This window comes from Oryctolagus cuniculus, chromosome 13 (genome assembly GCF_051225735.1).
Source record: "Oryctolagus cuniculus isolate XC-2025 breed Fujian yellow rabbit chromosome 13, ASM5122573v1, whole genome shotgun sequence".
Taxonomy (NCBI): domain Eukaryota; kingdom Metazoa; phylum Chordata; class Mammalia; order Lagomorpha; family Leporidae; genus Oryctolagus; species Oryctolagus cuniculus.
The window spans coordinates 96,917,082-96,943,721 of record NC_142879.1 but is presented as its reverse complement, the minus strand read 5'-3'; the positions used below and the strand labels follow the sequence as shown (position 1 = coordinate 96,943,721).

Below are 26,640 nucleotides of genomic sequence, written 5' to 3'. Positions count from 1 at the left end.
ATGGTGAGGAATTAGCCCTTAGTGTTGTCCACCACAAAAGTCCTGACCCATGAGCAGGAGACTTCTGTGGGAAAATGGTGTTCACTTTCTGCCTCTCTGAGCAGTGAGTTTGGAAGAATCCTCCTAGGAGAACTTGTCTGCAAGAGTCCTGAGAGGAGGTAGAGGGAATCTGTACACACTGGACAACTGGTTATCACTCTCTTCTCAGTCTCACAGAATCAATTTGTCCTGGCACATCTCAGGCTGTACTGCAACCGCAGCTCACTCCATAACCTCTTCTCTTGCTTTTCTGCGCATGTACTTCCCCACATATGTACACATGTGCACAGTCCAATACATAAGGCACGTAGTGCACCCATGCACACAAGAATGTGCATGCACACATATATGCAACTGCAAACATGTTTGCATGCACACACATGTGAACCACAGACACAGAATGTAAACATGAATGTGTGCATGCGTGCATGCACCCAGAGATACACACGCATACCATACCACCCCTCCCTGACGAGTTAGTATTATCCCCATTGAGCTGTGCTACAGAACTACAGAACTGTGCTACAGTACATGCACAGTTGCAAGGCAGTTGGGTGCTGTGGCTACAAGCCCTGGGAGAGGAAACCTAACTGGCGACCCAGGTCTGCTACTTGTGAGCTTCAGCAGGTCATTCGAATGCTCAGAGCCCAATTTTCCTAATTTGTAAGGTGCTCCTTTTCATTTCCATCTGATGGTATTTTTTTGAGCATAAAAGGCACTTGTGCATCTTATATGCTTAGCACTGTGCCTCACACTTGGTAACTGCCTGGAAACGATGCTTGTAACTGTTATTCATATCATTATTATTATTACCGTTTTCCCCCAGTCACTGCAGGCACTGAGCAAATCTTTAAGTAGCAAAATAAAAACCACTAATTTATCCATAAGGTGGGCAAACAAGTTCATTTTTTTTGATGGACTGGATTTTCACGATTGTAGCAGGCACGTTTTGATATTGTGCAGGCGCTGCTGCTGCTACAGACAGTGTCTGATAAATAAAGATAAGAATGACACATAGAGAGTTTAAAACATTCCATTTGTAGGCAAGAAGCCAGGTTCATGTGAAAGCCAGCCTGCATCCTGGAAACAACAGCAACAACAAATCCTGCTACAAAAACAACCCAACGCCTTTATTCCTTCCAATTGCTGGGAAGGATGGGGAGCAGAGAGGGCCCAGGACTGCCTCTTAGATTTGTAGTCATTAAGGAGAGTACTTGTCATTTTAAAGACTGCACTGTAAATAGAGAGACCTCATAAAGGAGGGATGCTGCTTTGGACTTCCTGTGTGTGTGTGTGTGTGTAATGATGGACGAGGAGGGCAGATGATGGGCCCCATTTATTTTAGAGATTGCTTGTGTCCTTGGTGAGGGGACAGGGGTCTGCCTGGCCTAACACCAAAACCAGGCTGCTTGCCGCACCACTGTCACTCCCAAGGGGCCACGGTGTCATAAAATCTTTTTTTTTTTTTTTTTTTTTTTTTTTTTTTTTTTTTTTTTTTTACAGGCAGAGTTAGACAGTAAAAGAGAGACAGAGAGAAAGGTCTTCCTTTTCCATTGGTTCACCCCTCAGATGGTTGCTACAGCTGGTGTGCTGCACCGATCCAAAGCCAGGAGCCAGGAGCTTCCTCCTGGTCTCCCATGCAGGTGCAGGGCCCAAGCACTTGGGCCATCCTCCACTGCACTCCCGGGCCACAGCAGAGAGCTGGACTGGAAGAGGAGCAACCGGGAAAGAATTTGGCACGCCGGCTGGGACTAGAACCCGGGGTGCTGGTGCTACAGGCAGAGGATTAGTCTAGTGAGCCGCAGTGCCGGCCATCATAAAATCTTAAAGATGAATTCTTGAGGCTGTCCATGTCCCCAGACAGCTGGACTGTTTCCTGGAACTGCAGGGAAAATAACCATAACTGGGTCCTTAAAACAGCAGTGCTGGCGGCCAGACGGCTGAGATGGGGCTGTCGGCAGGGCCCTGCTCTTTGGTCCTGACGATCCTTCCTGCCTCTTCTGGCTTCTGGAGGCTCCGAGTGTTTCTGGGATTGTGGCTGCATTACTCTAATCTCTGCCTTCCTTCGCTCTCCTGTACGTGCGTTTTCTGCTTTTCTATCTGTTTTAAGGATGCTTATCACTGGGTTGAGGGCCCACCTGCATAACCAGGGAGGGGCACATCTCAAAATCCTTTACCTGGTTACGTCTCTAAAGACCCCTTTCCCTAATGTGGTCATCGTCTCAGTATCACTTGTGCCTTTGGGGGCCACCACATCCTGCTGTTTGTTCTTCCACCTCGTGCTGTAAGAGAGAGTGTCTGTTTCCCTGCAGAGCTGTGAGTTTGGTTAATTCCTATCAGTGCTGATGGAGCCCAACACTGCATTTGAGTGAGAAGAGGGCATGCTGGTCTGTCTTCCTGGGTCGTGGATGAATGCCCACAGAGGCAGGCAGTAGATAGGAGCCTCCTTGACTTTCTTGGCCTCCTCCACCATTGAGAAGGATGCTGATGACAAGGACTGACAATCATTCATATGAGACCTTCAAACTAAGATGCCTGAGGTTATCTGATGCCACCTCTGCCTCTTCAAGAGCTTGGAGCCAAGCTCTGATCCAGGGCCGGCCGGGGACCTAAGGGCAGTGTGGCCTGTTGCACTCCCCTGTCTAGTAGCACAGAAGGCATGAGACTCGCAGAGTGACAGCCCCATGAGGCCTCAGGCATCCCCTCAGGGTTTGGCCATGTGCTGAGTGTAGGACTGCTAGCCCCACCCTGCCAGTGCCACTTGGCGTCTTCCCAAGGAGGGGTGTTCCTGGGGGCACAGAGCATGGACAGTCCTAACCTGGGACCCAGACACAGATGAGTCCTGACCTCTACAAGGCTCTGGGGTTTGTGGTCCTGAGTGGGTCTGGGAAGCAGAGGTCCTGAGTGAGGGTGGGCGCCTGTCCCTGCTGTCTCCACAGGCTTGGGTCCTGAGGGCTGAGGGGCTCTGTATGATCAGTGAGGCCTGGAAAGACTGGGCCTGAAGCTGACGCTGAGAGGAACCTTGAAGGAAGAGTAGATTTTACTGCATTTCCCTAGTAAGCTTCCGTGACTCAGGTAAAAGAAAATGAATTTTGCCCTCTTCTCTCGGGCTAGTTCCACAGCACGTTGATAAATGAATAGAAAACTGATCAGATATTTTACTTCTAGAAACATCCTGCACTTAATTACAAGGTGCTACTTGTCCCAAGTAGCAGACTCCTAGATGGGATGTGGACGGCTTAACCTTTGGGCTAAATGTCCCACCCCATCCCTTCTTTTTCCAAAGATATTTTCAAATGTCTAAGAATGAAGAGAGATGCCAGACAGAAGAGGCATTGCACCATTTCTTTGTTGTCTATCTGATCAGGTTCCGTAGGCCTTCCAAGCATGATCTCCCCAAACCACTGAGTACTAACACAAAATACACAAAAAACCAACTTCCATTTGGAATGCTAAAGGCTGCTCTGCTTCCCAGAGCTGGGGAAGTGTGCAGACAGTAAAAGCAGAGGCTTGCTCTGTGTCTACACTATCCCATTGCATCCTAATGGGGAAGGTACTCAGGCTCTCCTTTTTAACTATCAAAGCAACATAGCCAGGAGGGGTCAGAGACAGGAATTAAACCCATCAGATTCAACCCGGGCCCTTCGCATCGCACTGGTGAGCAGATGGCTTTGAGGAAAAGCAGGATTCTCTGCAGAACTGTCACGGGCTCCACCCCCTCTGGGTGCAGATGGAAGCAGCCCTGGTATAACAGAATGTGACTCCGTGTGCACTGTCATCCAGAAGAGGGCCAGCCTGTGCATGGAGGCCTTGGGGTCATGTTAGGCCCCTCAGAGCTCCCATGACACCCTCTAGGCTTGCATCCCAGGACGCTCTGCACCCATTATGACCTAATTAGTCCTGAGCCAGAGCCATCCCCTAATGGAGTCATTTGATGAAATGCTGAAGCAGAACCAATCATATTTGGGTTTGGATTTTGGCATTTTCACAGATGAAGGATTCTTCAGCTCACTTCACTCGGCAAGGCAGGCACAGGCCAATGGGACTGCAGGTGGATTGTGCTGTTCTGTCTTCTTCAGGAGCAACAAGGATTCTGGCTTGCAGAGATGACATCAAACTGAGTCAGACAACAACATGGGGAAATTGCTAGCCAGGAGGGACCCCCCCCCCCCAACCTTATTACCTCCAGGAGGCCAAAGACTCCGCTGCCAGGTCCAAGGCCACAGTGCCTGCTGCTACATCTTTGGTCCCAGGAGGACCACCTTGAGGTTAGCGGTTTCTGCTCCTGCCAGAGTGAGGAAACTTCACTCTCCCAACACATCCTCACACCCCAGGCTCCGAAAGCTGTTTCTCAACCTAGCATGCCCCTCCCTGTCTCTGATCTTTCAAACATTGTCTTCAACCAGAAATGTTTCTTGTTTTCATGATTTGGAAGTCCTCTCCAACTTCTGTGCTTAGATTCTTAGAAATGTGGTAACACCCATGTAGGATTAACATATATATATATTTATATATATTTAAAGATTTATTTATTTGAAAAGAGAGAGAGGGACACAGACACAGACACACACGCACGCACACACACACACACACACATGGTTTGGGGGAGAGATATCTTCCATCCACTGATTCACTCCTCAGGTGGCCACAATGGCCAGGGCTGGGCCAGGTCGAAGCCAGCAGCTTCTTCCAGGTCTCCTGTATAGGTGGCTGGGGCCCAGCGACTTGGGTCATTGCTTCTTTCCTAGGCCAACGAGTTGGATTGGAAGTGGAGCAGACAGGACATGAACTAGTGCCTGCATAGGATGCTGGTGTCTTAAGTGGTGGCCAGCTCCTGTGTTTCTTTCTCTCTTTTTTAAAAAGATTTATTTATTTACTTGAAAGACAGTTACAGAGGAAAGAGAAAGAGAGAAGGGGGAAGAGAGAGAGAGAGAGACAGAGACAGACAGACAGACAGACATTTGGGTCTCCCACATGGATGCAGGGTTCCAAGTACTTGGTCCATCTTTGTTGCTTTTCCCAGGCACATTAGCAGAGTACTGGATTAGAAATAGAGCAGCTGGGACATGAACCAGTGCCCATATGGGACGCCAGCATCTTAAACAGTGGCTTAATCAGCTGTACTACAACACTGGCCCCTATCTGTGCTCTTACATGACAAAATGCATTCATTTTATTCCAGCAGCCCCCAAAGTCTTAAATAATTCCAGCATTAACTGTAAAGTTCCAAGTTCAAGGTCGCCATGAAATATAATCCAAATCAGGTATAAGGAGACTCATGGTACAATTCTGAGGCAAAATTCTTCCTTGACATATGAGACACTTCTTTGTTCCCTGGAGTCTTGGTGGAGTCAAGCAACCAGGTCTATCCTCTGAGTGTCGGAGAACTGGGGGATGGTGTGTACTTTTTTTAAGAGTGGATCCCTACATGTTCATGTCTCTAGCAATTTCCCTTTTGCCCTGTCTTCCTCTGTCGCTCAGCCCCTCATTGCTCTCTTCCTGCCCTAGGTAGCTGCAGGCAAAGATCTGCAGACCGGAGATTCTAGAGGGAGGACACCAGAGTTCATCAGTTACCTGCTCCTCGTGCACTGTGTGGTTTTGTTCATATTAAGCCACTGATTTTGGAGAAGGGGGAGTTGAAGATTACATCAACAGCAGAATTTACTCTGGGTAATAGAGAAAAAGAGGAATCCATTATAAAAAAGGCAAATGAAACCTGGAAATCAAATGAAAGAAAGCAAATAGTGCACAAAGTCTTGTAACTTATTATGAATAACAAATGACTTTGGACTCTAACTCATAACTGACAGTGTACATAAGATGGATCCAGGACAAGCTAGTCTTGGGCTGCTCTGACACTTAGGGCAGGTCCATGGTGAGCTAGACTCAGCTGATTTAACATATGCATTGGGATTCCAGTGAGTTGACATTCAGCTCACACGACCTGTGTGATGGGGCCATGATGAGCCAAATGAGCTGATGGACAGCTGAGCTGGCCCCACAGTGGGGAACCATGAAGAGCTGATCTACATGCATTATCTGACATGCACGGTGAGTCCGGATGAAGACCGTAGCTACCCCAACCTCGTGCCTGTCTAGGAACTCTTCAAGCTTGGGTGTATGGATCTCTGAGTGACCATGTGGTGGTGGGGGGTCTTCAGGCCTCTGGGATCACCTTCTCTGCATTGTTCTGCTGGCCATCTATAAACCTTTTAAATACAAGAATGGTGAGTATGGAGGCTTCCCCCATGGCGTGTTTAATTTCCATGTGTTGTTGGTTTGTAGATTCAATCATGCAGTGGGAAACACAGATGAAGTCCCATATGTTTATCTTCTTGGTGCCATTTGACATTGGACCAGTGGAAAAGTGAGATCTGGGACCTGTATGTGAAAGACAGAGTGAAAACTTGCTCACCAAGGGCTCAGCTGTGGCTCAGAGTAGCCCTGAGAGGTGCACAGAGACTTTCAACTGAGTACCTCGGCATATTGCCCTGCAGATACCCCCATTGCAGGCAACAGCCTCAGGGGAGGACTTGGTGCTGCCTCCTTGCACCTCTAAACCCAAGCAGGCTCCTTGAGGACCTTCTGAAATTTTAACATCTCTTGTCCCATCATCCTTTCCTTCAGCCATATTTCCTCTTCCTCCCCCCCCCCTTTCCATTCCCATCCTTTCTTGTCCTCTCCCTTCTTTGAAAAGTCCTTGACATTTGTGTTAAGCATCTTTCTCAAGTAACATTGTGTAAAGGTAAACATAGAAAAAGTAAAGATTTAATAAAAACTTTTCTTCGCTTGGTTAGTGAATTAATTAAAACAGATTTTTCATTAGCTGTTGAAGATTTATCTTGGGGCTGGCGCTGTGGCATAGTAGGCTAAGCCTCATCCTGCAGCACCAGCATCCCATATGGGCACTGGTTCCTGTCCCAGCTGCTCCTCTTCCCATCCAGCTCTCTGCTAATGGCTTGGGAAATCAGTAGAAGATGGCCCACATGCTTGGGTCTCTGCTCCCATGTGGGAGACCTGAAAGAAGCTCCTGGCTGCAAACTTGGGATCTGCCCAGCTCTGGCCATTGTGGCCATATAGGAGTGAACCAGCAGATGGGAGACCTTTCTCTCTGTCTCTCTCTCTTTCTCTGTAACTTTACCTCTGAAATAAATAAATAAAATCTAAAAATATAAAAAAAGATTTATTTCTGTGGGGAGGGTATTATGATGCAGTGGGTTAAGCTACTGCTTAGGAGGTTTTCATCCTATATTGGAGCGCCTGGGATTGAGTCCCACCTCTCTCTCCTTCCTTCCTTCCTTCCTTCCTTCCTTCCTTCCTTCCTTCCTTCCTTCCTTTCTTTCTTTCTTTCTTTCTAGATTTATTTATTTATTTGAAAGTCAGAGTTACACAGAGAGAGAGGAGAGGCAGAGAGAGATCTTCCATCTGATGGTTCACTCCCCAATTGGCTGCAATGGCCAGAGCTGTGCCGATCTGAAGCCAGGAGCCAGGTGCTTCTTCTAGGTCTCCCAACAGGTGCAGGGGCCCAAGGACTTGGCCAGTTTTGTACTGCTTTCCCAGGTCATAACAGAGAGCTGGATCGGAAGTGGAGCAGCCGGGTCTCGAACTGGTGCCCATGTGGGATGCAGGCACTTCAGGCCAGAGTGTTAACCTGCTGCGCCACAGCGCCAGCCTCCCATCTCTACTCTCAATCCAGCTTCCTGCTAATGCATGTCCTGATAGACAGTGGATGATGGTCCAAGATCTTGGGTTCCCAGTTACCAATGTGGGAGACCCAGATGGAATTTCTGACTTCTGGTTTTGGCCTGGCGCAGCCAGGGATGTTGCATTCATTTGAACCAGCAGCTGGAAGATCTCTCTCTCTCTCTCTCTCTCTCTCTCTCTGTCTCTTTAAAACACTTCATCTCTTTGATATTTAACCAGTATTACTTTCTACAACTGCTTTAACGAGTCTTGCATATGGCTCTGATGTCATTCATTCACAATTTCTCTTCCTTGTTAGGGTCTGCAACAGTAGGAGGAGCGCACCTCACTCATGGTCTCACTGACCTATGCACTTCTCACTGTCCAGCTCTGAGAAATGGGATTAGAATGGGTTGTGCCAGGGTCATAATCATTACAGATTTTTTTTTCTTTCCTTATCTTGGTTCACCTTGGCTTCTAAATGTCACTCAGAGGCTTAAAAATACTTTTGTCCTTGGCCACACATATACATTTTCCTGTAAACACACATTACTCTAGAGATGTTTTTTGAGGGAGACTTTTATGGAACGTTTATTTATTGATCTATGATCCTTACTTTTGCTGTTTTAAAAGTTGAAGGAAGAGAAATTGTGAATGACCATTTTCATCAGAAGAAAAAACAGTTGGTATGACATAGGAGGGATTCAGTCATCTTGTTATAGCCTTGCAGAAGTCTTGGAGAAAAAGTCCAGAAAAACCAAGTTTTTGAGCTTTCCTGCTCATTTGCCCAAGAAAGTCCTTTCCCTTGTCTCCACTTTCCACAGCACTGCATCTATGGCACAACGGCTATTTTAAAATGGCTGTGATTGGTTTTTAATTAAATCACATACATGATTGCAACTGTATGCAGTTTTTCATAGTTGAATTTGTGTATGTAAAAGACATTGTCGTTGATTACATGGGGTGTTAGAAGCTAGACAGAAACTTGGAATTCATATAGGGAGACATGCTTGTCTAATTTGACACTAGAAATTTGTAATGTTTTAATCACTTGGGATTTAATATACACAGACATCTTTGGTTACTGCAAACCCAACTAATCAGACCTTGCAAATAACTTGATTTTCTTTCACACCTGGCACTTGGTTTACAGTGGAAGCAGCTAAAGTGCTCAAAACAAGCTTGTGTCTGATGAATTTTATCAATTCAAATTCCAGAGTGTGTTCCTGAGATGGCAAGGAGCTCATTCAGCTACAATGATGGATAAATGCCCCCAAATTGAACATGAAGCCACTTAACTAGAGTGAGTTTTGGAGCACATAGGCCAAGTTATATTGTATTATCTCTTTTTATCACTTTTGAGGTTAATGCTAGACATTTCCCCATGACGTTGGGGACCGAGATACCTCATAATGTAGTCTGAGCAATCTACACCTTCTTTTAATAGCCTTTGATTCAGTGCCTGTGCCTGAGGCCCTGCAGTAGCTACTATGGTGCTTGTGAAAGACTACTATTTCTGTCTACTTGAGCTTGCAATATAGAAGGTAGACAAATGAATCTACATTTCTTTCGCTTTAAATGCTAGCTCCTTTCTAAAGGCTTGCTAAATGTCAGAGCCCATGGTGTTCATTTGTTCCCCTCCACTCCTATACCACTTACAAACTATTCTATCTCTTGGTGCAGCTAGTATGGTGTCTTGGCAATATACTGTATCCTTCTTGTGGACAAGTGGTTAGTATTTTTATTGGAGGTACATTAGTTCATAGCAATTATAGCTATTGTCATTGAAAGCTTACTACTTGTCAGATACTTTCTAAGTGCTTTTAGTGTCTTTCTCAGTTAATCTTTACAAACTGCTTCATGGTTAAGGGGCTGTAATTATCTCTATTTTTATTAGCAAGCATGTGAATTAACTGCAGTTACGTGAGCAGCCCATGAAACACATTATCCAAGTGATTCATTGGTGGAGTGAATTAACCAATGTTGTCAATCTGTGATAAATGGGCACTTCATAAATTTCATGGAAAAAAGAATTAAAAGATACATTTATTTTGGTGCAAAAATTTTTTGAAGTCCACGCATGACAAGAGTCTTCAAAAGGTTCATGGAAAATGCATGTTATGAAAAAAGATGCATGGATTCCAAAAACTGTTCATAAGAAAATAAATTTTTTTAAAAAAAGATATTTTATTCATTTGAAAGTCAGAATGACAGAGAGGGAGAGATCTTTCATATGCTAGTTCATTCCCTAAATGGTTGCAATGGCTAGAGCTGGGCCAGGCTGAAGCAAGGAGCCTAGAATGCCAACCTCATCTCCTATGTGGGTGGTAAGCACCCCAAGCACTTGGGCCATCTTCTGCTGCCTTCCAGGCACATTAACAGGGAATTGGATTGGAAACAGCTTGGACTTGAACCAGTGCTCCGATACAGGATGCTGGAGTCCCAGGCAGCTGCTTAACCCACTGAGTCACAATGCCAGCCCCAATCAACTTATTTTTTAATTCCATTCTCTGCTAACCTTTTAAAGTACCCTGTACAAGTTCTCCACGTTGCTCATTGGTGCAGTTGTGTGGGTATTTCCATGAGAGAGAAGCTACATCTGGGCAGGAACTGGGAGCAGGAGATCAGGGAAGACCACTTGAAGGAGACGGGATCTCTCTGAGCTTTGAAAGAGTGACATGATAAGTCGGCAGAGACTAGAGGAACAGGGACTTCAAGGGGGAAATCACAGCATGAAGATATCCAGAAACAGGAAATTCTTTCTGGGATAAAGACAACGGGCCAATGAGTTTTCCTGAGTAAGGATCTATACAGTAGAAATGAGAATTTAAACCAAAAAGACCACCAAGTTAGAGTGTAGCTTCTTGATGCTGGGCCAATGAGTTCATCTGTTAATTTGATGACTATTTACTGAACATTAATCCGGGTCAGTGACAGGAATGCATCAGTATGCAAAATAAGCAGTCTGCATTTCATGTGGAGCTCCAGTGGTATCAGAGAGGCATGGTGGGTATCCTGTGAGGGACCCTGACCAACAGAGTGACAGAGCCGTGGTCTGCAGCTGTGTGGCAGGTGAGGACATTGCAACAGAGCCTGGTGCTGAGGGTACATCCAAGTCACTGTGGGGTCTGTAGTTTGTTGCTCTGTTTTGTTGTCCATCCTCTTATGTGTAAGCTGAACTATGAGGACAATGACAGGCCTGGGTAGGTTAATGCATTGCACTCTTACTGCACCAGATCTTAGATCCTAAGTCTGGCCACACTCCCCGTCCCACACCATGTCAATCACTCAGTCACTCTTATCAGATTCTTTCTTGAGAATTCTGTGGGGGCTGTTCCCAGATCACTTAATCCCACCAGCAACTGTGGGGATCAGGGGGTTATTGGTACTGTTTTTTATCTGCACAAACTGCGGTTTAGAGACATTTGGTAAGTTGAACAGAGTTTTAAAGCAAGAAGGTGGTTGGGGCAGATATGGGGTTGTTTTGTGTCTGAATTCTTCCTTGTGGCAGTCTGTCTCCATTTACACATCCTGCTGCTCATCTGAGGTGGATTTCTTCAAGGTCTCACACTGTAAATCCTTTGAAACGAACAACTAAGCCCATCGGTGTGGTCCACCTCCAGGCCTGAGTGGATGGGAGTGGGAGATGGAGCCTGCAGGGACCCCTCTGTGGTCTTGTCCACCCCCAGTCACTGAGGGGACATACAGTGAGAAGGCCTGGCAGTGAGGCCACTCCAGACAACCTTAGCGTGGTGCGGGTTGCTGTCAGATACCTCTGGCGGGACAGGAATTGAGGAGGGCTGGAGAGAGGCTGGACAAGGGGCAGGTGAGACAGCACTTTGTGATACAGAAAGATCTCCGCAGAGAGACTAAAATCTGCTCCGAAAAGCCTGAATAATCAGCAGAAGAGTCATTCGCAGCATAAATTCTTTGTTAAATATGAAAAGGAGAGACATCCAGCTGTACTCATTATCGTTGGTGATTTAGCCATTTAGAAAAATGCCTGCAGAAGAGTCCCTTGATAGCACAGGGGGGTTAATGTGTCTTCCACAGTCATTCACAGCCTCCCAGGGGACAGTGTACACTGTGGGGGAAAGTCCTGCTCCTCTTAGGGCTGACTCAGTGGTGCTGGGCGGGATTAGTGGGTGAATAAGGGGCTCTTGAGAATCTTCAGATGATGCCTCAAGCCCTGCCCGGAGACCAGATGAGCAGAGGTCGTAGATATCTGGTGTTTGGAGCTATTAATGCACAAACTGGCTTGGGCTGGACATTTGGATCAGAAATAGTCTGAGGAGAGAGGATTTGGCTTCTCATTAAATGATAATGATAATCAGGTGCTTCTGGTTCCAAAGGTTAAGTGGGGGAAGTTGCCCTGTATTTAATGAGCTGTGTATTACTGTACTTAATGGAAAAACAAAGTGCAATGCTATGATAGCTTCTGCTTTCTGTTGCCTGAGTCTCACACTTTGGCTCTGATTGCCATGGCAAATTACCAGCGTTATTCAGATCAGAAAAATAAACTTCAAATGGGAACAGTGCAAGACTCAAATTTTATTCATTTCCAACACTAATATTTTGAATGGCATAGATAAATAAAATGTGTTCAAATTTGCAATAGCAGTCCTCAGGGTAAAATTGACATTCAGCCAAAGTGGTAGGGATATTAAAATCAATAGATTATAAAGGAGAAAGCCTTTGGTAAATATTTTCCTGTTGAAATCCTATCTTTGGGTTTTATAATGCTGAAATATCAAAAAGGTTAGATTTGCATATGGGTGGGGCAAGATAGAATCTGGGAACCAATAGCAGTGCATTCTCCATTGCCCCTTTGTGCTTTGAACTTTGTCTTGCAGGAATTGGGTGGTCTGTTATGGGGGAGGGTTGGAGAGAGGGAGCTTAGAAGGCCTGCAGCAGAGGGAATGAGAGGTCAAGAGTCCATGTGGAAACTAAGCATTTCCTTGGTGGAACACAGCAGAACTGTGTCTTCCAGAACTGGGAATGCAGGAGAAATGTTGCTAGAAAAGTCACCCAATCAGGCAGCAAACTACGGCTTCCAAGACAACCAGAGACCATGGAAGATGATCTTCCCCAACTTCTGTCTTAACATCTCTCTGTGCTTTCCTGGAAAGGCAGTCTCTATGTCTTGGCCATGCGAACTGTCTGCTGACAATTATGATATAGCCTTGTTAATTTCAAAATCAGATTCTGGTGAAAATCAGGGTCCAACTAAATAATTTAAACAATGGGACTATTCAATTATTTTGTGTCTCAGACTACCTATAGGCAGACCTCAGATTCGAATGAAAGCAAGAAAAATGAAAGCCCTTTATCATAGCCATAGTATGGTGGGAAGAGCCCTCAGCTAGAGTTGAGTTACACCACCACCTTCTCCCAGCTGTGCAACTGCCTCAGTGCTATTAGCATCTCTGAGCCTTGAGGTTCCCTATCTCTGGGAGGCATCATAATAATTACCCCTGGAAGGCTGATCTTCTGCATTTTGACACAGAGACCTAGGCCTGTGGCATCACCTTAAAACATTTCTGGGTAACGTGCTTTTTTTTTTTAAGGAGGGAAAACATGCTATATCCCCTGAAGCTGTCTCTTGTGATGTGAGAGTATGTGTAGAAGGAATAGATAGGGTAGAGACTGGAGACGGCCTGACTCCAGAGCCAGCTCTTCAGTCTGTAGCCAACAGGGATTTGGGTTAATGATCATCTCGAAGATGGGGGATGATATAAACACACGACAGAAGGTGATTGACAGGTTAACAGTGTAAGACTGACAGCATATGGCTTCTCCAAGGTCTCTATGGTCATGTTCCTCATTTGGAGTATTCTGGCTGAACACACCCTGGACCCCAGCACTAGGAGTTACTTTACACTTCAGCAGATTGCAATTACCAAAAATAGCTTGCCAGCATCCCCCCTCCTTCAGGGTCCCAGGGATGTTTCTTCAGTAACTGTCCCCATCAATAAGGCAGGAGGTGGCATGTGACTTCTGAGCAGGGTGATAAAATGCCACCCTGGGTGTCTTGTTCTCTTGGGAAACTCATGGAAAAGCCTCGTAGAGAGGAGCTGAAGCCCCAGCCAACGAGGCTGTGCTCCCAGATAATAGGCAGCCCATGGGATCTGCTGGCGAGTCTCCTGGGGTGGGGTGGGGGGGTGGATGCAAGTCCTCTGGCCCCCAACTGAAGATCTCATCTAATTCTGTGAGACGCAGATAGGGGTCATCTCGGCTGAACCTGCCCAAATGACAGGTTTGTGAGAAACAAATAAAGATGGCACTATTTTAAGTCACTGAGTGTTGACGTTATTTGTTATGCAGCAATAGTAACTAACAGATTTTCTTTGGTGTTACTATATGATAAGGAGTCATACAGCCTACAGAACCTCTTAAGGCTACTGGTAGAGATTTAAATCCTGCCTTTGATGTTTAACCCTCATATGATATCTTGAACATTTTTTATACCTCAATTTGCCTTAACTCTTAAATAAAAATAATGTTTGTATCACTGGATTGCTGTAAGCTTAAATGAAGAGTTGGTGCTGTGGTATAGGGTGTAAAGCCACCTCCTGGAAGGCCAGCATACTATATGGGCACTGGTTCTAGACCCAGCTGCTCCACTTCTGATCCAGCACCCTGCAAATGCTCTTAGGAAAGCAGCAGAAGGTGGCCCCAAGTGCTTGAGCCCCTGAACCCATGTGGGAGACCCAAAAGAAGCTCCAGGCTTCTGGCTTTGGCCTGGCCCTCCTCCAGCCATTGCAGCAATTTGGGGAGTGAATCAGGGGTGGAAGATTTTCCCTCTCTGTCTCTCCCCCTCTCTGTAACTCTGCCTTTCAAGTAAGTAAATAAATAAATATTATTTGAAAATGGTTAAATGAGAGAGGGGCTATAAATGCTTTATGTAATAACTAGCACTATATGCTCAGTATCTAGCACTCAGATATAGTCTGTTTTAATGTTATTGTCCAAATGTAAAGTTTCTTTGAAAAATATAGAAATGCTTCAGATTTATCTGCATCACTGGTAAAATAAAAGATTTCTCAGTAGTGTTTAAAGGATGCATTTTGATACCATTAAGCAATGATGCCGCAATTTTGAGGAACTATATGTTAAGGTAATCTTTTAAAAAAATATTTCTGTTGGGACTGGCGCTGTGGTGTAGTGGGTAAAGCTGCTGCCTGCAGTGCTGGCATCTCATATGGGTGCCAGTTCAAGAGCTGGCTGCTCCACTTCCAATCCAGCTCTCTGCTATGGCCTTGGAAAGTGGTGGAAGATGGCCCAAGTCCTTGGGCACCTGCACCTATCTGGGAAAACCCAGAGGAAGCTCCTGGCTCCTGGCTTTGGATCAGTGTAGCTCCAGCTGTTGCGGCCAATTTGGGAGTGAACCAGTGGATGGAAGACCTCTCTCTCTGCCTCTCCTTCTCTCTCTGTGTAACCCTGACTTTCATATAAATAAATAAATCTTTTAAAAATATTTCTGTTATTTTAAATGGTTTACTTAAGGTCTGCTTTTATCCCAGTTTGGTTAACTGACCATGCTACTGCCAATGTAATTCATTCCCTACAGTGGCACTTAAAGCGCAGTTCACAAGCTCAGAGCCAGTCCCATTGCAATAAAACTGAGAATCAGGTAGGGAATAGAAGCCCCTACACCCAGGCCTGTATGTACACACAGGGCTTCTAGACTTGCTCCCCACACACACACACCAGGTGGAGATCTGCGCCCTGGTAGGATGGATGAGTGTATCACCCCCACTTTTACGTGGGATTGGCATGTATCCACAAGACAGGGTTTGATAGCTGTAAGACCCAAGTGCAACCCAGCTGAGCATCAGCCTGGGAAGTCAGGGGACTGCCTTTACAACTCCTTCTCCAACCATAGATAGTCAGGAAGGAATAGAACTCCAGCAACTGGGGAGCAGGGCACCAAAGGCAACATAGGAGTGCATTGTGGAGCTGATAAAAGCTTCACAAAACAGATACTAACTACCCTCATCTCTAAGCCAGTTCCTATAGTTTGAGCCCCTGGACCAGCTCCAATCCCAAGTGGAGACCCATGACTGAAATCCACTGAACTTATATCCTGGCCAGCACCACCTGTGGTTTGTTGCAGCAGGTTTGGGCTGCAAATATACTTCAGCAGCATGCAACTCATAACAAAGCAGCCAAAAGCCCATACCTCTGACAGGCTGGTCTTGGTAGGCTATGGGCTGTAGGTTTTATCCAGAATTGTGGTATAGGTGGCCAGAGCACTGTTCACTCCATTGCTCCCCCAATCCCAGATAGTATAACACAGACAGTAATTGTCTGCCTGAGGGAAGAAAATGAAGGTGGGTGCCAAGACAATGAATGCAAGCCAGACACCAGCACTCACTCCTGCCAGAGTTTGCACTGGGGCTACTGTGACCACAGCCATGTCCCTGCCAATGTGGATATCTGTGTGACCCCTCCAAGAGTCTGGGCCAGCACTGTCACAACCCCAGCCACAGTAAACTGAAGAGTAACAACCCCATGGTCCCAGACCCTGTCCCATGGGCTGTTACTAAGACCCACACAACCCTGCTGGGGCAGAGAGGAATGATCATACTGCCACTGCAATCAACTGTCATAGAAGAAGATATAGGGAGATTGTACTATGGTGTCCAACTGGAACTAAAGCCAAAAGCCCTACCAAATGAAAATCTGAAGAGGCACCTTCAGAAAAAGCCTTTTATCATGAAAGCCACTCATTGAAATTGGTAGAAACAGCTAATCTACCAGATGCACAAATATCAGTGTAGGGACACAGGGAGTATGAAGAGGTAAGACAATGTGATTCCTCCAGAGGAACACAATAATGTTTTAGAAATAGATTCCAAAGCAAAGGAGATTGGTGAAATGCTAGATAAAGAATTCAAAACAATTTAAGAATGCTAAAAGAGATTTAAGAAAATGTAGACAGATATTTGAATGAAATTAGGAAAACAGTGCACATGATATGAATGAAGAATTCAGTGCAGATAGAGATATTAAAAAAGAATCAAACAGAAAGTTGGAAATGAAAACTTCAGTAAATTGAATAAAAATGCAGTCAAAAGCCTCAATGACAGACTAGATCAAGCAGAAGAAAGAATGTCTGTACTCGAAGATAGGTCTTTTGGAATGCACAAACTAGGGATAAACATAAAAAAATGAAGGTAGCCTCCAATAACTTCAGGACACTATTTAGTAAACAAGTATTAAAACTGTAAGCATCCCTGAGGGCAAAGAGAAGAGCAGAGGTTTAGAAAATCCATTTAATGACACAGTAGCTTGAAAAACCCCCCAATATGAAGAAAAACATGGCTATCCAAGTACAGGAGACCCACAGAATCCCAAATAGACATGGCCAGAAATGATTCTCACTATATCATATTATAGTCAGACTCTCAAAAAAACAGCATAAAGATAAAATCCTTAAATTTGTGAGAAGAAAGCACTAGGTCACTTTTAAGGAGATGCCTATGATATTGACTGAAGATTTTTCAGCAGAAACTTTAGAGGCTAGGAGGGAATGGAATGATGCTTTCATGTTCCGAAATACACTTACCACTAACTAAGGACACTTAACCCACGGAAGTTACCTTTCACAGGTGAAGCAGAGATAAAGACTTTCCAAGGCAAGCAAAGCTGAGGGACTTCTCACCACCAGGCCATCTTTTCAAAAGATGCTTAAGGAAATTATGTGTGCAGAAGCAAAATAGAGATAGCCACCATCACAAAAACATGTGACACAGTATAAAACCCACTAAAAAAAAGATGTTCAAAATAAACAGAACAAATGTTTCCAAATGATAAGACTAAATTATTACTTATTAAGAATGTAAATTAAGTGTAAATTATCTACATTTCCCAAAGAAGAGGTAGATTGTCTGAATTAATAAAAAAGCAAGACCCAAAGATATACTGCCTTTAAGAAACTCACTTTGGTAGCAAAAACATAGATTCAAAAAATTTTAAATCATATCATGTGTGCTTTTCTGACCAAAATATAATTAAACTAATAACTAACAAGTAAAGAAACTCCAGAAATTGTACAAATACATGTAGGCTTAACTACATGGTCCTTAATGAACAGTCATTGATGAAATCAAAAGAGAATGAAAATAACTCCTTGAAACCAATTAAAATGTAACATTATGCACTAAAACTTAGGGGATGCAAACAGTAGTACTAAGGAGAAAGTTTAGTATACACTAAGTTGATCTGTATATAAAGATAATTGAAAATGAATCTTGATGAAGAATGGGGTAGGAGAGGGAGTGGGAGATGGGATGGTTGCAGGTGGGAGGGAGGTTATGGGGAGGAAAAGCTGCTATTATCCAAAAGTTGTACTTTGGAAATTTATATTTATTAAATGAAAGTTGAAAAAAAAAGAAGAAAGTTTATAGCAATAAGGACCTAAAACCAAAGGAAGATATCAAATAAGCAACCTAATAATGCATCTCAAGGACTTAGATAATGAAGAATAAATTAAACCCAAAGTTAGGAGAAGAGAACAAATAATGAGCATAAGAGTAGAAATAGGGGCCAGCGCTATAGTGCAGTGGGTAAAGCCTCCACCTGCAGTGCCAGCATCCCATATGGGCACTGGTTTGAGTCCTGGCTGCTCCACTTCTGAAACAGCTCCCTGCTAATGTGCCTGGGAAAGCAGTGGAAGGTGGCCCAAACCCTTGGGGCCCTGTACCCACATGGGAGACCTGGAAGAAGCTCCTGGCTTCAGTTGGCCCAGCTTTGACCATTTTGGCCATTTGCAGAGTGAACCAATGGATGGACAATATCTCTCTCTGTGTCTCCTGCTCTCTCTCTCTACAACTCTGCCTTTCAAATAGATAAATAAATAAATAAATCTTCTTAAAAAAGTGTAGAAGTAAATGAAATAGAAACTAAAAACAAATACAAAATATTAATGGAATGAGGAGTTGATTTTTTGAAAGGATAAAAACAAAAATGTTGAATCCTAGCTACACTAACTAAAGAAAGAGAAGACTCAAATAAATAAAATCAGAGATGAAAAAAGATTACAACTGATACCAGAGAATTACAGGATCATTAGGGACTATTGTGAACAACTATATGGCTAGAAGAAATGAACAAATTTCTGGACTTAAATAACTTACTAAAATTGAACCCTGAAGACACATAAAATTTGAGCAGATTAATAATGAGTAATGGGATGGAATCATTCATCAAAGGTTCTCCCCTACCCCTCTCCAAAAACAAACAAAAACAAAAACCAAACAAAAAAAAAAAAGGACTAGAAGCCTTCACCGCTGAATTCTACTGAACTTTTAAGGAAGAACTAATACCATTTATTACCAAATTATTCCAAAAATTTGAAAGGGAGAAAACTCTTCCATGCTCGTTCTAAGAAGTCAGCATTACCTTGATACCAAAACCAGACAAGGCAAGCAATAACTGTGGTTCAGTGGGTTAAGTCATTGCTTGGGACATCTAAATCTCATGTTAGAATGCTTGATTTGAATTCTGACTACTCCGTACTTCCAATCCATCTTCCTGCTAATGAACCTGGGAGGCGATGGATGGCGGCCCACATACTTGGGTTCCTGCAACCTGGCTGGAGTTCCTGCTTCCAGGCCTGACTGTTGTGGATATTTGGGGAATGAACCTGTAGATGGAAGATTCTCTCTCTCTCTCTCTCCCTTTCAAATAAACACCTTTTAACAATAAAACCAGGAAAGAACACAACAAAAAGAAAATTGTAGACCAACATCCTTTGTGAACAATGATGTAAAGAATCTCAATGAAGTGTTAGCAAATCTAATCCTATAACACATCACAAAATCATTTATCATGATCAAGTGGGATTTATCCTAGGAATGTCGGAATGTTTCAACACATGCAGATCAATAGACATAATCAATCTTACTAGCAGAATGAAGGCAAAAAAAATCATGTGATCATCCCAATAGAATGACTGTAACCAAGACAGCATGATACTCTTCAAAACAGGTGCATAATCAGTAGATCAGAATAGAGATCTCAGAAATGAATACATACATCTAGAACCAACAGATCAAAAATGCCACAAACACACAATGGGAATAGGAAAATCTCTTTAAAAAAATGGTGCTGGCCGGCGCCGCGGCTCACTAGGCTAATCCTCCGCCTAGCGGCGCCGGCACACTGGGTTCTAGTCCCGGTCGGGGCGCCAGATTCTGTCCCGGTTGCCCCTCTTCCAGGCCAGCCCTCTGCTGTGGCCAGGGAGTGCAGTGGAGGATGGCCCAGGTGCTTGGGCCCTGCACCCCATGGGAGACCAGGAAAAGCACCTGGCTCTTGGCTCCTGGCTCCTGCCATTGGATCAGTGTGGTGCGCTGGCCGCAGCGCACCGGCCGCGGCAGCCATTGGAGGGTGAACCAACGGCAAAGGAAAACCTTTCTCTCTGTCTCTCTCTCTCACTGTCCACTCTGCCTGTCAAAAAAAAAAAAAAAAAAAAAAAAAAGGTGCTGTGAGAACTGGATACCCACAGGCAAATTTAATTTTGATTCTTGTTTAGAACCATATACAAAAATAAATTCAAAATGGATCAATGGTACAAATTTAAGACTTGAAACTAATAGAAGAAAACATGGCAGAAATACTTTTTAAAATATTTTATTTCTTTATTTGAGAGGCAGAGAGAGAGAGAGAGAGAGATCTTCCATCTGATAGCTCACTCCCCAGAAGGCTACAATGGCCAGAGTTGAGGTGATCTGAAGCCAGGAGCCAGGAGCTTCTTTTGGTCTCCCACGTGGGTGCAGGGACCCAAGCAGTTGGGCTATCCTCCGCTGCTTTCCCAGGGCATAGCAGAGGGCTGGATCAGAAGAGGAGGCTTAGCCTACTATGCCACAGTGCCAGGGGAAATATTTTAAGTTAGCATAGACAATTGTTTTTTGGATAAAACCCCCAAAAGCACAGACACCAAAAGTAAAAATAGATGAACTCTTCCTGTCTTTTGAGGGCCTGGGCTACCCTTTCCCATCCATCCACCTGCCACTGACTGACCTGCGTCTACTGCTTTGCTTTCTTAACAGAGATGGCCTACTTCCTTTCAGGTGGACTGTACAACTTCCAGCCCTTCCTCACCTGCTCTGGAGTTTACAGAGCAAGTGCCACTCATTGCCGTAGCGTGGAGAAAGCCAAGCAGGGGCTAGGATACCAGGCTCAGCCACTGGCCTTCATGAAGCAGTAGAGTGGTTTAAAGTTGGCGGTCATGGCAGGAGACCTGGAGATCACCACTCCGAGTTCCTTGTTTGGGATGCGGTGTTGGACTTACTCTTGGCTCTGTCGGTTTTCCACTGGCTGCAGCCTTCTGTGAGTCTGTCTTCAGAAAGAAGAGACAGAAATGAGGAGCTGATGCTACTTGCTGAGATGGTGGTTGGGAAATATATATATGTGCATAAATATATATAGACCTATATATATACTCAGATATATATTCATATATATGTGTGTGTATATATATATTAGCACTTGTAATACTGTCTCTTCAGAGAAAAGAACAGAATGTAATGGCTGGTGCTGTGGTACAAGGGGTTAAACCACAGCCTGCAGTGCTGGCATCCCATATGGGCTGTGGTTAGAGGGTTAGAGTCCTGGCTGCTCCACTTCCAATCCAGCTTCCTGCTAATGACATGGGAAAGCAGTGGAAGATGGCCCAAGTGCTTGGGCCCCCACGCCCACATGGGAGACCTACAAGAAGCTCCTGGCTCCTGGCTCCTGGCTTCAGCTTGGCCTGGTTCTGGCAGTTTTGGCCATTTGGAGAGTGAACCAGCAGATGAAATATATCTCTTTTTGTCTCTCCCCTCACTCTATCTCTGTAACTCTGCCTTTCCAGTAAATAAAATATAAATATTTTTTTTTTGACAGGCAGAGTGGACAGTGAGAGAGAGAGAGAGAGACAGAGAGAAAGGTCTTTCTTTTCTGTTGGTTCACCCCTCAATGGCCGCTGCGGCCGGCACATCGTGCTGATCCGAAGCCAGGAGCCAGGTGCTTCTCCTGGTCTCCCATGCGGGTACAGGGCCCAAAGACTTGGGCCATCCTCCACTGCCTTCCCGGGCCACAGCAGAGAGCTGGACTGGAAGAGGAGCAACTGGGACAGAATCCAGCATCACAACTGGGACTAGAACCCGGTGTGGCAACGCCCCAGGCAGAGGATTAGTCTATTGAGCTGCAGCGCCAGCCATAAATATGTTTTTTTAGAGTAGGTTCTTGGAATAAATGTTTCTTCCTCCTTGAACTAATCTTGATGGGAGTAAAACAGACAAGTATAAGTTGGAAAATTGGTTTCTTGTGTCCTGGCCTTCTAATTTAGATGGGCACCATAGAAACCATTTTTGGAGCCAGAGAAGTAGGCTTAGTTGGGTTGGAGACGTCTTACTTGAGTGACTCAGAAGTCAAAAATGTAGTCAGTTCTGTTGTATACACTTGGCATCTACTTGAAATGGTCTAAAACTCAGATTGACACAGGAATGGCAAAACACTGGAAATGAAAGTGTGTGAAAAACAGCAGATTGGGCCAGGTCTTTAACAGAGTAACCCTCTGAGGGTGGTGGCTGCTGCAGGGGAAGCACCAGCTAAGCAAGTGTGATTTTGCCCTTTGTGACATAAGGGCATTCTGCCGATGTAACTACATTGTAATGTTTGATATTGAAACAGAGAGACTGTTATCCTACCTCACAGAATTCCTTTGAGGTTTAAGTTAGACAAGGCATGTAACATGCAAATTAACACAAGCCAGTATTTGTTAGTATTGTTACACATCACTTAGGAGGATTTGCTTTCTCAGTGTATTTTCTTTAGAGGAACTGTTGCTAATGAACTTTCTGGAAAGACTTTGTGTGTGTCCTCTGAGCCTGCAACAAGTGTATGTGAATATGCTTCCTGTTTAGTAAAGTTTTGGCCTCTGAGGATACGTTAAAGTTTAGGCAACAGCTAAAAATCAGATGGCTAATGAAGATGGTTAAACTGGTAATGCTATTTTTAATTAAAAAATGAATCATAACTCTGGTTTTTTACTGGGAAGAATTTTGGCTGTGTGAAGGCAGCTTCCAGGGAGACATGTTTTGAACAGCAGTAGCATTATGGAGCCTGCTTGGAAGGTGGTTCAAGTGGGAGAGAAGACAGAGACTCCGCCCGTTGCAGATCCACAGAGAGGATGGTACTGAGGCAGCAAGGGGATGGATTGCTGTGCAAAGTGAAGCCAAAGCTATTCTGAGAGCATTTGGAGAATACAAAGAAGTGGATGTTGAATGCTGTTGCCTCAAATTGTTGAGTGCTTCTGCCTCAGTGTTTTGGAAAAAGATCTGAACTTTAAGTAGGGAGACCCGCACCATGAATCTCTTGGTGCCCTTAACAAAGTGACTCGAGCTTCTTTAGACATTGGTTTCTTCACTGGGGAGATGAGACTGATTGTATTTGCCTTTTCTATAAACTCATGACCTGCTGGGTTTGGTGTAGTCACAGAGCAAAATGTGGTGAAAGTACTTGTAACAAATGCCATACAACATTAAAAAGAAGTGACAAGTTCCAGTGCCCCATATCACAGTACCATAGTTCACAACAATGGATTGTACACTGTATAAAGGACTGGCAGAGAGGAGCTGGTAGTGTCCAAACGCAAGAAAAGATAAGGAAATGGAAGGGCTCATTGTCAGGTTTGCTTGCTATGCTGATATATGGCACTGTACCTAATAAAATGTACAAGCATTAAATGTTCATAAAAAATTAAAATATTAAATAATAAGGGGCTGGCGCTGTGCCATAGCGGGTAAAGCTGTGACCTGCAGTGCCGAATCCCATATGGGTGCTGGTTTGAGTCCTGGCTGCTCCATTCTGATCCAGCTCTCTGCTATGGCCTGGGAAGGCAGTGGAGGATGGCCCAAGTCCTTGGGCCCCTGCACCTGCATGGGAGACCAGGAGAAGCTCCTGAGTCCTGGCTTCGGACCAGCTCAGCTCTGGTCATTGCGACTGTTTGGGGAGTGAACCAGTGGATGGAAGACCTCTCTCTCTTGCTCTCTCTCTCTCCTCTCTTGTTCTCATTCTCTGTGTAACTCTGAGTTTAAAATAAATAAATCAATCTTTTAAAAATAAAATAATAATATAAGAAAGCAAATAATAAGTTAAATCAGGAACTCAATGCATTCATGGACCCAAATGGTGTATTTTGGATCCAAAGTCCATCTTAGGGAGAAATTACATCTTTCATTTAGTTATTTTTAGTGACAATGTTAGCAACTTTTCGAGAAAATGATCACTAGTTAGATTTCTGGTTTGACCTTTTTATTAACTGTGTATTTATTATTTTTAAATTTTATGTTCAAATGTTGTCCCACCTTGTTAATTATTTGGACCCTTTATACACTGATTTCTCACTTAAGTATTCCTTCCTCTCTTATTTCATAGCTTTGGTGCTATTATTTTACGATTGCTGACAGAATATTGTATTCATGCGACTGCATTCCTGAGGACAAGAACTCTGTCTCACTCATCTTCATAATCGTACTATGCAGCACACACACACGTTGCGCCCCGACCATCTGCATTTGACTTTGGGAGGTTTGCATGGGCATATCACCCTGAAGCCCTCCCCTAAGAGAAGTCAGAATGAGTGGAAGAGGCATTTGTCAGAGCCATTCCTGTGGACAGGCTGGGCTATTTCCAAATGACCTGGGTAGAAAGCTTAGTAGAGAAACAGTTTCTCAAGTATTTCTGCTTTTATTTCATCTCGATACCTGTTCCCCTGGGGAAGAGAATCAATCAAAATTTATTGAGCAAGACACTAATGAAATACAGAGATAAGTAAGACAAGGTCCTCTATATAAAATGCCCATACCGTGAATCAGGAAATACAAAACATTATGTGATAAATGGTAACTGACAGTTCTCAAGGGCTCTCTGTGTGCGATTCTAAGGCAGCAGTGAGCATCATTTCTGGTAATGTGCATAATAATCCTAAGAAGCAGCTACAATTACTATCCTATTTTACAGATGAACAAGCTGAGGTGGAGAAAAAGAAAATATCTTGCCAAATGTACTCCACTGGGGACCCAGGATTCACACACGTTTTGCCAGACTCCATGGCTTGTGTTGTTTTGTTGGAGATGCTGTGGGAAGGAGAGAGGAGGGGGATGAGGGAGGCACAGGTATAAGTTACATAAGCAGACAAACGTGAGAGCCTAGTGGCTACACATGCAGCCATAGGGATGAGAGGCAACGTGATCCACATTCTTCCTCTTACATAAAGCTGTAAGTTGAACTCGCTCTGTGGTGGGAGTTCAGGACAGCAAATGACCCCTGTCCTCCTGGGGCCCACAGGTGACTGTGTGCATCAGGACCACGTGGGGGCTTCTGTGGCTCCATCAGGCCCCTCCCCATTAGAGTTACTGACAGGGTAGCTCAGAGAAGTCCAACACCCACTGAAGGTTGACAGCTTCCCTGGGCTTCCTGCTCCCTCTTGCTGGGCTTCACGGCCCAGCCCTCTTCTCTCCATGTCTCTGTGCACAGATACCTGTTCATCTGTTTGTTGGTTAAGTAAAACTGCAGTTGTTCACAATTCCCTAAAACATTAGATATATACAAATTTGTTTACACTTAATAACAGTAGCAGTAGCTTTAACAATCAACTTCAAACTGGAATATTATAAAAACATAGAAGATACCGGCGCCGCGGCTCACTAGGCTAATCCTCCGCCTTGCGGCACCGGCACACCGGGTTCTAGTCCTGGCCGGGGTGCCAGATTCTTTACCGGTTGCCCCTCTTCCAGGCCAGCTCTCTGCTGTGGCCAGGGAGGGCAGTGGAGGATGGCCCAAGTCCTTGGGCCCTGCACCCCATGGGAGACCAGGAGGAAGTACCTGGCTCCTGGCTTCAGATCAGCGTGGTACGCCAGCCTCAGTGCGCTGGCCGCGGCGGCCATTGGAGGGTGAACCAACGGCAAAGGAAGACCTTTCTCTCTGTCTCTCTCTCTCACTGTCCACTCTGCCTGTCAAAAAAATAAATAAATAAAAAAATAAAAAAAAAAACATAGAAGATAAACAGAGAGCAACATTGGAAAGAGAGGATACTTTTGTTTTTGTTAAACTGATACTTTCCGGTCTACCCGGGAAGATATTTTGAGTCTGATTTAATTAGAATCTTTAAATCCTCATTAGTGTGCTAACATGAAGATGATAACAGATGAAGTCCTCTGTCTGGAGTTGATTCATGGTTGTTTGCGTTCATCTGGATTTGAAAAGACGTAAACAAGAACTGTTATAGTGCATGCAGAGAAAAGACTCCCTACGGAAAAAGCAGTTGTTCCATGAAGAAAGTAATATCTACTCTCCTCCTTTGTGTTAATTCAGGAAAACTTTTGAATTATTGCTGAAATAATAAGGAATGTTAGCACCCTGTTCGGCAGATGCAGTCATCGACGTCGATGTCACACTGGCCACCAAAGGTCAAAGGAGAAAAGCCCTCAGATTCCTTTGTCTCGTGACTTTGCCCCCTTTTCTGCTCTCTCTATCCTGAAAATAGGATCTGAACAGAAGAAATCAAGTGGATTAAAATTACTGCAGACAATGCCTGTGAGGCACTGACAAAGCTCATTTTTATGAGCTCATGGAGAGAGCTGGACACAGAGATCTGTCACCTCTCTTGTCTACCCATATGTGCAGAAAACACTCTTCTTCCAGTGTTAGTTTATTAAACTTGAACTCCGAAATAACCATCACTTTTGTTCCTAGTTCTATCCTGATTATTTATTTACACATCTGATAATCTTGCTGAAATGAAAGCACCTGGATTTGACCAGGGCCATGCCAGATAACAGGATTCAGCAAAAAAAAAAAAAAAAAAAATTGAAAAAAAATTGAAAAAAAATTGAAAAAAAAAGGCATTGCAGAAATACGGATGGATTA

At 44.3% G+C, this 26,640-nt stretch overlaps 1 protein-coding gene across 2 annotated transcripts in view; it reads right to left on the bottom strand.

Moving 5' to 3' along the window:
• ADARB2 (adenosine deaminase RNA specific B2 (inactive)) overlaps positions 1 to 26,640 on the bottom strand; it is a 561,341-nt gene that overhangs the window by 82,212 nt on the left and 452,489 nt on the right. The window lies entirely within an intron of this gene.